Here is a 12,190-nt window from a genome sequence, read left to right on the forward strand (position 1 = left end):
ACTGATGCAAAGCGGCCATGCCTATTATGTGCAAATTTTTACATGTTATGTCATCGGGTTTTGTTTGACTATAAGTTCAGGGGTTAATACACCCTTGTAGCCCCTTTCTTCATGCAACTAGATTTGCAAACTTATATTAATTTATGTTCATTGTTGGCAGGGATTATGATGGCAAAGTTACACCTAAGGAAGTAAGTAGCTGCTGCTTCTATCTACTTGAAGGATACGTTAGGCAAGGATGGTGTCCAATAACTCATGAGCAATCTTTCCAAAGATAGAGGTCAACTGTATGCTTCATTGACTATTTAAGATATTACAATCAGATGCAGTAGTCAGATCCCAGACTCAGAGATACTCTGTATATGGCGGCCGCTAAGACTTGGACCTCATTACAATGGAGTTGTTAGCTTGGGCCCTTGGTTGTTGCCTTTCATGTTTTGTTTCGTGCGATTAGCATTATCACAACGGTCAGTTTTGTTCAACCAAATCAATCGCTCTATAATATCGTCTTAAAACAAGAGGATTGAAAGCAGTGTTCAGTTTTTAACTCCAAATGAATAATTATAATAAGTTTAACTAATAGCTGTTTCCAATGTCCTTTTGTTGATTATGTATGAAATATTAAAACATAGAGGAACTTGTTCAAAGAACAGGAGAGGTTTCAGGACATATACAAGAATCTGGAAAAATATTCTGAGATAGAGAGAGTGAGAAACACATATATACATACCTGGTGATCTTTATCTTTATTTGAGTACATACTGGCAGGTTTGCTTCCATTCTCAGAATCTGAAGCTATATGTTCCTCTGATGAATCTGGTTGTTGCCTCTTTACTTTCACGTGTTTCTTGGCTCTTAAAACCTTGATAACTTCTACAGTCAAGAAGAGAGAGAGAAAATCAGAAAGTGAGAGAGGGAAGATATGCAGGAAGTGAGAAGAAGGATGAAGAGAAATTGATCTGACCTTGAGATGTAACTAATGGCCAAGTGCAAGAGTATCAGTAGGCCTAAGAAGCTTAACACGAGTAAACTGAATGTTTTATGAATCATGGACGGAAACCTGATTAGAAGCACAACTAAACCAAGCATCATAGACGGAACCTTCATTCCATAAAAATTGTGAGAGTTTACTTTTCATAGTTATTATATGCAAATGCAAAAGGCTGTGTTTGAAAAGCAGGAATTATTATATGGAGATTTTGATTGGTAATGGAAGGAAAAGAGAAGATTCAAACGTAGAAAATGAACCTTGAATTATTAAGTCGAAGCACATGAAAGCCATGTTGCCTTTGTCTCTTAGATAAAGACAATATAGTAAGGCCTTTCTAATATGCCAGCCTAACTGCATTAGTTAAATTAACTGAAATTGTATCTGCACTTACTTCTCTATGTTTCATTTTTGCCTATTTAGTATATTCCTTTTCTCCATTCTTTGTTAAGTTTTTATATAACCTTGTTTTGAAGTCCTAAGGGATACCAAAATAACTTGTATACAGTTATGTTTATACCATAGCTATGGAAACAGAACTGGTACGATCTGTTTCCATAACTGTGATATATGAGTTTTGTTGGTAACCCTGTTCTTTTGATTAGATAAATAATAGATAATTATTGTACCTAATATTAAAAATGACATAAATGTATACCACAGTTCTCGAAACAGAATTGGTATACTACAACTAAAGCATCTCCATTTATTATAAACTCTTTTAGTGATAGAAATTTTAAAATATATAAGGACAATTTTAAAATTTCAATGTTATTTTTGTATTAGGAAGTAAATTAACACCATCTTCCAAAAAATTTGATTCTAAATCTATTTAACAAATTTTAACCCATTAATAATATTATATTGGATTTTTGTAATGTTTTCGTAAATCACGTGTAATTTTACTATCTCTATAAAAATGACATGTCAAAATATGAGATGTTCAATTTGTGTTTGCGAGTGAATCCTATTAATAGTTAATCATATTTTATTTTTCTGATTAATATTATTAGCTTTTATTGCATTATATTGTGTAAGGGTTGATTTAAAAAATTTATTAACAACCTCAAAATGAATTTTTTCAAGAATTAAAATTTTTTAGTATCACATTTACTATGAAATAATATTTTTTATTTTTTTAGCTTTCTCTCTCAAGTGTAAACATTAACTTTCTTTTAATCACCAGACAATGCATAAATTACATCAAAACTAAACAGTTGAAGAATTAAAATTCTTTAAAATATGCTCTTTAAAACATCCTCTTCAAGAAGTCCATCATTTCACAAGCATGCATATCTATGAACTGTCTTTTTACATCTATATAATGTGTAAAAGTTAATCAATGAAGTCATGTTATAGTTATCCGCGAAGTTCTGTGGTTAAATTGCATGTTTGAGTCGTGATCAATTTATTTTTTATTCATTAAGTCATTATAAATTAAACGGTTGATTAATTATTTTTAAATACATTAAGTCTCTATTTTTTAAATGGATATACTAAGTCTTTGATTAATGATTTTTTTTCAATATATTAAGCCCTCCCGTAACAATTCATTTATGCCAAAATTCAAACTCGGTTTAGCATGCATAAACTGTCAGCATATCAATATTTTTCTAAAATAAAATGTATATGTCACAAGCTTTGATTGGTTTGCTAGCATGTGAGACAGAAATGTACAAGTTATGGATACAAATATGCATTGAAAGATGCCGCAAAATACTACTATGATATGAGCAAATGCTCCAAAAGGCTTTGGAATTTGGATATGCGTAATAAAACCAAGATATTATTTTTAATTGAAGTTATTATTATTATTTGATAAATTATTTTTAACAAATATTGTATTAATTCTCTTCCAATCATTAAAGAACTAAACCACTTCAAAGGGAATAACATTCTGATTTTATATTGAACCACACAAAATTAAGAAATAGTCATTTATTTGGATTCTCATTCTCTGGAAATTTAAACCAAACATTCTTTAAAAGAAGTCTGTGTTATTACGTGTAAACTTACTTGGTTTTTTGTAGTCGTACTTGAGGATTTTTTTGGTGATAAGGGGAACATCCTTAGTAGTCATAAATAGAGATTTTTTTACTGATAAGGGGCTCTTTGTATTTGTTTCGATTATCCGATTAGCCTCCTGAATTTCGGAGTTGTCTCAATATGTTTGAAATGCTCATTTGCTTCTTAAGTTCAGGTGGCAGAAGCATGAGGTTTGGATAAGTTAAAATGTATATCATTTTAAGCAAGTTTATAAAGCTAATTGATAATTATAACCACTCCAGGTGGACAATAGTCACTTTAAGCTAATTTATGGGTTAAATAAGTCATTGTAAAAAACTTCAGAAGGCTAATAAGAAATCTACAAAGTTTAGGGACCTATCGGATAGCCTGGGAAAGTACAGAGGGATGTAGTTTAACATGTAGAATTCAAAATACATAATCATGTTTCGCTTTTTTTCAACCATGAGTCTCCCTATACTAAATTTTGCAACCTTTTGATCTCTTACAAAGCCTTATAAATTGGAACCATAAACCATATGGACATTTCAATTTTGTTTAATAATTTAACAGTTATGAACTAAATTGAACTTAAGCCTATTTTACACTCTTACAATTCAATTTGAGAGCTGTGTTTTATAGATTTGTAAATATAAATTTTTTAAAGACCAAAAGACTCTTTAATAGCATTAACTTGTGATAGGATAAACCTTCATTTGACAATTCTAAAATTCTAAAATTGAATCGTTGGGTCATGAATAAAAATTTGAATAACTATTTTTGAATAAATACTCATTTTTAGACATTTACCCATAGTTGAAACACTTGAACTTGTACCACAAACGCACCCATGGAGAGATACTTTGAGCCACGAGCACATTAAATAGCTCGATTATTTTTCTTTGATGTGGGATCCACGCTTGTTTTTAACTATAGGGCTTGCATTAAATACTAACCGAAACCACGCACCGAACTAGGAATTTGATATGATTAAGGCATTCTTTCATTTCGCCACCATATAAACCAATAGCCTACCCGAAATCATTTTCCCTTGTTCCCCATTTTGAGCCTTGCCCTTCTTTTGCCACCACAATATAACCCTATTCCATCACTTTCTATCAAAAAATCCCAGAATCTATGAGTTTCTAATAGATAAATATGAGTCTAAAAAGAGAGAATTAAAGCAAAAACATATATACATTCTTTGGCTCACACACATTACCCCCATAGGAATACAATTCTCCCATTCCAAAAAAAAGCTTATTCAAAATTTTTAAGAAAAAAGGGGAAGAAAAGAAAAGAAATAACATTTTAGAAACTCAATAAGATTCTTAAACCTCATTTCCATCATAATCACACCAAACCTTAACCCTTCATTACAATCCAATTAAGTCCTTTTGATCAAATCCTAGTAAGGAGGCATAGTGGTAGAGGTTGGATGACCGTGCAAGCCCACGATAGTTATCACTTGTGTTGGAAAATTGAGAGTTACCTGGAACACTTGAGCGTAAAGAGTGAATCCTATGTGAGGTGTTTAACGAGTTCATTAAGTATCAACTATTTGAAAAATGTCTCACTAATGGCCAAAAGTATAAATTCAAAAATCGTTTAGTTACTCAAGGTGTTTATCATGTTTCAAACGGCTCAAAATTATGATCTTCTACATTGTTACTTGAAATGAATCATGTCTCATTGTTGATTTATTTGAGTGCTTGGTCTTCTAGCTTTGTTTTCGGATTTAATTTGCTTGAGGACAAGCAAAAGCTTAAATATTTGTTTTTCATCAATGATTCCATGACTACTAAATTGAATATCCACAATATTTCGAAATATTGTGGATATTCAATTAATTTTAGTTTGCATATATTACACGGGCAATGAAATTTAATAGTCATGGAATCATTGATGAAAAACAAATATAAGATCTTAATGGGCAAAAATACTAATTAATTGTATTATAATAAATAAAAATATAGAACTAAAAAAAATGATAACATATAAAGTTAATAGGGAAAGAATATAATATGATTAATTTAATTATTTTGTAAACGTTAAGTCTATATTGGTGCTATTTTGTATTAACAGATTTTATATTTATTGTTACATTCATCAAGAAAAAATGCATCTAATTATGAACAGTAAAAGAATCATGTTGGAGGTATTGCGACAATTTAACAGATATAATTAATTAATCGCATAAATAATATTGTGCAAAGATTAATAATGACTTTTGAAAGATAATATTGCACAATCTGATTTTTTTTTATTAAGCTTTTTTTATGATGTGCAAAATAAATCTAAACCATATTTATAGGTTACAATACTTGCTACAAATATGAAAATAGTGTTTGCACCATTATATGCTTATATATTGATGACTTGCTTATTTTTGGATCTAATGTTCATGTTGGAAATTATGTGAAGTCTATGCTTTGTGAAAACTTTAAGGTTTAGGAGAAACAAATTTCATTCTTGACACCAAGATAACTAGGTCTTAAAATGAAATTTGGTTAGATCAATCTCACTACATTGAGAAGATTCTAAAGGAATATAATTACTTTGAACTTAATCCTGCATGCACACCTTATGGTCTTTGTATAAAAAAATTTAAGTACATTGGAGAGAGCGTAAGACAATCAGAGTATGGTATTTTAATTGGCAGTCTCCACTATACCACTGATTGTACTAGACCCGACATTACTTATGTTGGATTATTATGAAGATTTACTAGTAGACCTAGCGTTGAGCGTTGGAATGTTATAGAAAGGGTCATGGGATACCTGAAAAGAACCATGAAACTTGGATTACATTATCAAATACACATCTTCTCCATATCTCTTCAATCTCTTCTTTTTCTTCTTCTTTCTCTATCTTCTCTCTGCTCTTTATTAATTTCTCTCTAAAATCAAATAATTGCAATCATACTATAGTTAAATAAAGATTATTATGAGAAGAATGATAAAGTAATTTACAAGGTTACAAAAAGAAAAACCGTGATTTAGATATCACTTTCTTTCGAATAGATTATTGTGAGACCTCATTCTGCAACAGGTGAACCATTTATAGGAAGATGAGATTGTAGGAATTTTCCTTCAGAAAGTCTTATTCTTTCTAAATCATAAAAGTCAAAATAAATATTTTCTCTAATTTTGGTGCATGTATAGTTGTACTCTCTCTATCTCTCCCTCTCATGCTTTTTTTTCTTCACTCTTTGTTTGCATTAATTCTTTTAATCAATAGTGTGAGCCTGAGGTACTACATTTGGAGAATAGAAGTTTTCACTAATCTTAGCTATATTTTTCTTTTGCACATCTATCAACTTTCTAAATTACTCTATCATTCTTCTCAAAATAATCTTTACTTGATTATAGTATGATTGCAATTACTTGATTTTAGAGAGAAATTAACAGAGAGAAGAGAGAGAAAAGAGAAAAAAAAAAGATTAGAGAGTTACAGAGAAGATGCGTATTTGATTTTTTTATTTTTTATTTTGGTGTTTGTTTGTGATAATTAGATAATAAAGGGTTAATTTATAAAATATATGAATATAGAGACTAAATTAACTATTTTTCCTTTAACTTTTGACTTTTTTAACATCATTAATCAATTTGGACTGTGTTTGCCAACTGATAAACCATATAGTATATGTCAGAAAATGACCTAAACCATAATGTTTATTTTTATACTACTCATGGAAGTCCAAAACAGACTATTCTAGCTCAATCAAGTATGAAATGCGAACTTATTGCACTAGCCGCAACTAGTGAAGAAGCAAGTTGGTTGAGAAGTCTGTTAGCAAGATTCCGACAGTATCTATATATAATATAAAACAGTAACGATGGAACTGACTTCCTCCTTTTTTAGTGATAAAAAATTTAATATATTAATTTTAATTTTATTATATATATTTATCTATAAAAAGATTATTTTATCCGTACTATATCTAAGAGTTCTACAGAATTTAAATTAATCCCTAAAATCTCTCTAATTCTCTACACATCTATATATAATATAAAACAGTAACGATGGAATTGAGGTGTCACTTCCTCCTTTTTTAGTGATAAAAAATTTAATATATTAATTTTAATTTTATTATATATATTTATCTATAAAAAGATTATTTTATCTGTATTATATCTAAGAGTTCTACAGAATTTAAATTAATCCCTAAAATCTCTCTAATTCTCTACACATCTATATATAATATAAAACAGTAACGATGGAACTGAGGTGTCACTTCCTCCTTTTTAAGCGATAAAAAATTTAATATATTAATTTTAATTTTATTATATATATTTATCTATAAAACGATTATTTTATCCGTACTATATCTAAGAGTTCTATAGAATTTAAACTAATCCCTAAAATCTCTCTAATTCTCTACACATCTATATATAATATAAAACAGTAACGATGGAACTGAGGTGTCACTTCCTCCTTTTTTAGTGATAAAAAATTTAATATATTAATTTTAATTTTATTATATATATTTATCTATAAAAAGATTATTTTATCCGTACTATATCTAAGAGTTATACAGAATTTAAATTAATCCCTAAAATCTCGCTAATTCTCTACACATCTATATATAATATAAAACAGTAACGATGGAACTGAGGTGTCACTTCCTCCTTTTTTAGTGATAAAAAATTTAATATATTAATTTTAATTTTATTATATATATTTATCTATAAAAAGATTATTTTATCTGTATTATATCTAAGAGTTCTACAAAATTTAAATTAATCCCTAAAATCTCTCTAATTCTCTACACATCTATATATAATATAAAACAGTAACGATGGAAATGAGGTGTCACTTCCTCCTTTTTTAGTGATAAAAAATTTAATATATTAATTTTAATTTATTATTTATATTTATCTATAAAAAGATTATTTTATCTGTATTATATCTAAGAGTTCTACAGAATTTAAATTAATCCCTAAAATCTCTCTAATTCTCTACACATCTATATATAATATAAATCAGTAACAATGGAACTGAGGTGTCACTTCCTCCTTTTTTAGTGATAAAAAATTTAATATATTAATTTTAATTTTATTATATATATTTATCTATAAAAAGATTATTTTATCTGTATTATATCTAAAAGTTCTACAGAATTTAAATTAATCCCTAAAATCTCTCTAATTCTCTACACATCTATATATAATATAAAACAGTAACGATGGAACTGAGGTGTCACTTCCTCCTTTTTTAGTGATAAAAAATTTAATATATTAATTTTAATTTTATTATATATATTTATCTATAAAAAGATTATTTTATCCGTACTATATCTAAGAGTTATACAGAATTTAAATTAATCCCTAAAATCTCTCTAATTCTCTACACATCTATATATAATATAAAACAGTAACGATGGAACTGAGGTGTCACCTCCTCCTTTTTTAGTGATAAAAAATTTAATATATTAATTTTAATTTTATTATATATATTTATCTATAAAAAGATTATTTTATCTGTATTATATCTAAGAGTTCTACAGAATTTAAATTAATCCCTAAAATCTCTCTAATTCTCTACACATCTATATATAATATAAAACAGTAACGATGGAAATGAGGTGTCACTTCCTCCTTTTTTAGTGATAAAAAATTTAATATATTAATTTTAATTTTATTATATATATTTATCTATAAAAAGATTATTTTATCTGTATTATATCTAAGAGTTCTACAGAAATTAATCCCTAAAATCTCTCTAATTCTCTACACATCTATATATAATATAAAACAGTAACGATGGAACTGAGGTGTCACTTCCTCCTTTTTTAGTGATAAAAAATTTAATATATTAATTTTAATTTTATTATATATATTTATCTATAAAACGATTATTTTATCCGAACTATATCTAAGAGTTCTATAGAATTTAAACTAATCCCTAAAATCTCTCTAATTCTCTACACGTCTATATATAATATAAAACAGTAACGATGGAACTGAGGTGTCACTTCCTCCTTTTTTAGTGATAAAAAATTTAATATATTAATTTTAATTTTATTATATATATTTATCTATAAAAAGATTATTTTATCCGTACTATATCTATGAGTTCTACAGAATTTAAATTAATCCCTAAAATCTCTCTAATTCTCTACACATCTATATATAATATAAAACAGTAACGATGGAAATGAGGTGTCACTTCCTCCTTTTTTAGTGATAAAAAATTTAATATATTAATTTTAATTTTATTATATATATTTATCTATAAAAAGATTATTTTATCTGTATTATATCTAAGAGTTCTACAGAATTTAAATTAATCCCTAAAATCTCTCTAATTCTCTACACATCTATATATAATATAAAACAGTAACGATGGAACTGAGGTGTCACTTCCTCCTTTTTTAGTGATAAAAAATTTAATATATTAATTTTAATTTTATTATATATATTTATCTATAAAAAGATTATTTTATCTCTATTATATCTAAGAGTTCTACAAAATTTAAATTAATCCCTAAAATCTCTCTAATTCTCTACACATCTATATATAATATAAAACAGTAACGATGGAAATGAGGTGTCACTTCCTCCTTTTTTAGTGATAAAAAATTTAATATATTAATTTTAATTTTATTATATATATTTATCTATAAAAAGATTATTTTATCTCTATTATATCTAAGAGTTCTACAAAATTTAAATTAATCCCTAAAATCTCTCTAATTCTCTACACATCTATATATAATATAAAACAGTAACGATGGAAATGAGGTGTCACTTCCTCCTTTTTTAGTGATAAAAAATTTAATATATTAATTTTAATTTTATTATATATATTTATCTATAAAAAGATTATTTTATCTCTATTATATCTAAGAGTTCTACAAAATTTAAATTAATCCCTAAAATCTCTCTAATTCTCTACACATCTATATATAATATAAAACAGTAACGATGGAAATGAGGTGTCACTTCCTCCTTTTTTAGTGATAAAAATTTAATATATTAATTTTAATTTTATTATATATATTTATCTATAAAAAGATTATTTTATCTGTATTATATCTAAGAGTTCTACATAATTTAAATTAATCCCTAAAATCTCTCTAATTCTCTACACATCTATATATAATATAAAACAGTAACGATGGAACTGAGGTGTCACTTCGTCCTTTTTTAGTGATAAAAAATTTAATATATTAATTTTAATTTTATTATATATATTTATCTATAAAAAGATTATTTTATCTGTATTATATCTAAGAGTTCTACAGAATTTAAATTAATCCCTAAAATCTCTCTAATTCTCTACACATCTATATATAATATAAAACAGTAACGATGGAACTGAGGTGTCACTTCATCCTTTTTTAGTGATAAAAAATTTAATATATTAATTTTAATTTTATTATATATATTTATCTATAAAAAGATTATTTTATCTGTATTATATCTAAGAGTTCTACAGAATTTAAATTAATCCCTAAAATCTCTCTAATTCTCTACACATCTATATATAATATAAAACAGTAACGATGGAACTGAGGTGTCACCTCCTCCTTTTTTAGTGATAAAAAATTTAATATATTAATTTTAATTTTATTATATATATTTATCTATAAAAAGATTATTTTATCTGTATTATATCTAAGAGTTCTACAGAATTTAAATTAATCCCTAAAATCTCTCTAATTCTCTACACATCTATATATAATATAAAACAGTAACGATGGAAATTAGGTGTCACTTCCTCCTTTTTTAGTGATAAAAAATTTAATATATTAATTTTAATTTTATTATATATATTTATCTATAAAAAGATTATTTTATCCGTACCATATCTAAGAGTTCTACAGAATTTAAATTAATCCCTAAAATCTCTCTAATTCTCTACACATCTATATATAATATAAAACAGTAACGATGGAACTGAGGTGTCACTTCCTCCTTTTTTAGTGATAAAAAATTTAATATATTAATTTTAATTTTATTATATATATTTATCTATAAAAAGATTATTGTATCCGTACCATATCTAAGAGTTCTACAGAATTTAAATTAATCCCTAAAATCTCTCTAATTCTCTACACATCTATATATAATATAAAACAGTAACGATGGAACTGAGGTGTCACTTCCTCCTTTTTTAGTGATAAAAAATTTAATATATTAATTTTAATTTTATTATATATATTTATCTATAAAACGATTATTTTATCCGAACTATATCTAAGAGTTCTATAGAATTTAAACTAATCCCTAAAATCTCTCTAATTCTCTACACGTCTATATATAATATAAAACAGTAACGATGGAACTGAGGTGTCACTTCCTCCTTTTTTAGTGATAAAAAATTTAATATATTAATTTTAATTTTATTATATATATTTATCTATAAAAAGATTATTTTATCCGTACTATATCTATGAGTTCTACAGAATTTAAATTAATCCCTAAAATCTCTCTAATTCTCTACACATCTATATATAATATAAAACAGTAACGATGGAAATGAGGTGTCACTTCCTCCTTTTTTAGTGATAAAAAATTTAATATATTAATTTTAATTTTATTATATATATTTATCTATAAAAAGATTATTTTATCTGTATTATATCTAAGAGTTCTACAGAATTTAAATTAATCCCTAAAATCTCTCTAATTCTCTACACATCTATATATAATATAAAACAGTAACGATGGAACTGAGGTGTCACTTCCTCCTTTTTTAGTGATAAAAAATTTAATATATTAATTTTAATTTTATTATATATATTTATCTATAAAAAGATTATTTTATCTCTATTATATCTAAGAGTTCTACAAAATTTAAATTAATCCCTAAAATCTCTCTAATTCTCTACACATCTATATATAATATAAAACAGTAACGATGGAAATGAGGTGTCACTTCCTCCTTTTTTAGTGATAAAAAATTTAATATATTAATTTTAATTTTATTATATATATTTATCTATAAAAAGATTATTTTATCTCTATTATATCTAAGAGTTCTACAAAATTTAAATTAATCCCTAAAATCTCTCTAATTCTCTACACATCTATATATAATATAAAACAGTAACGATGGAAATGAGGTGTCACTTCCTCCTTTTTTAGTGATAAAAAATTTAATATATTAATTTTAATTTTATTATATATATTTATCTATAAAAAGATTATTTTATCTCTATTATATCTAAGAGTTCTACAAAATTTAAAT

Source organism: Euphorbia lathyris, chromosome 7 (genome assembly GCF_963576675.1).
Source record: "Euphorbia lathyris chromosome 7, ddEupLath1.1, whole genome shotgun sequence".
In the NCBI taxonomy this organism is placed as follows: Eukaryota; Viridiplantae; Streptophyta; class Magnoliopsida; order Malpighiales; family Euphorbiaceae; genus Euphorbia; species Euphorbia lathyris.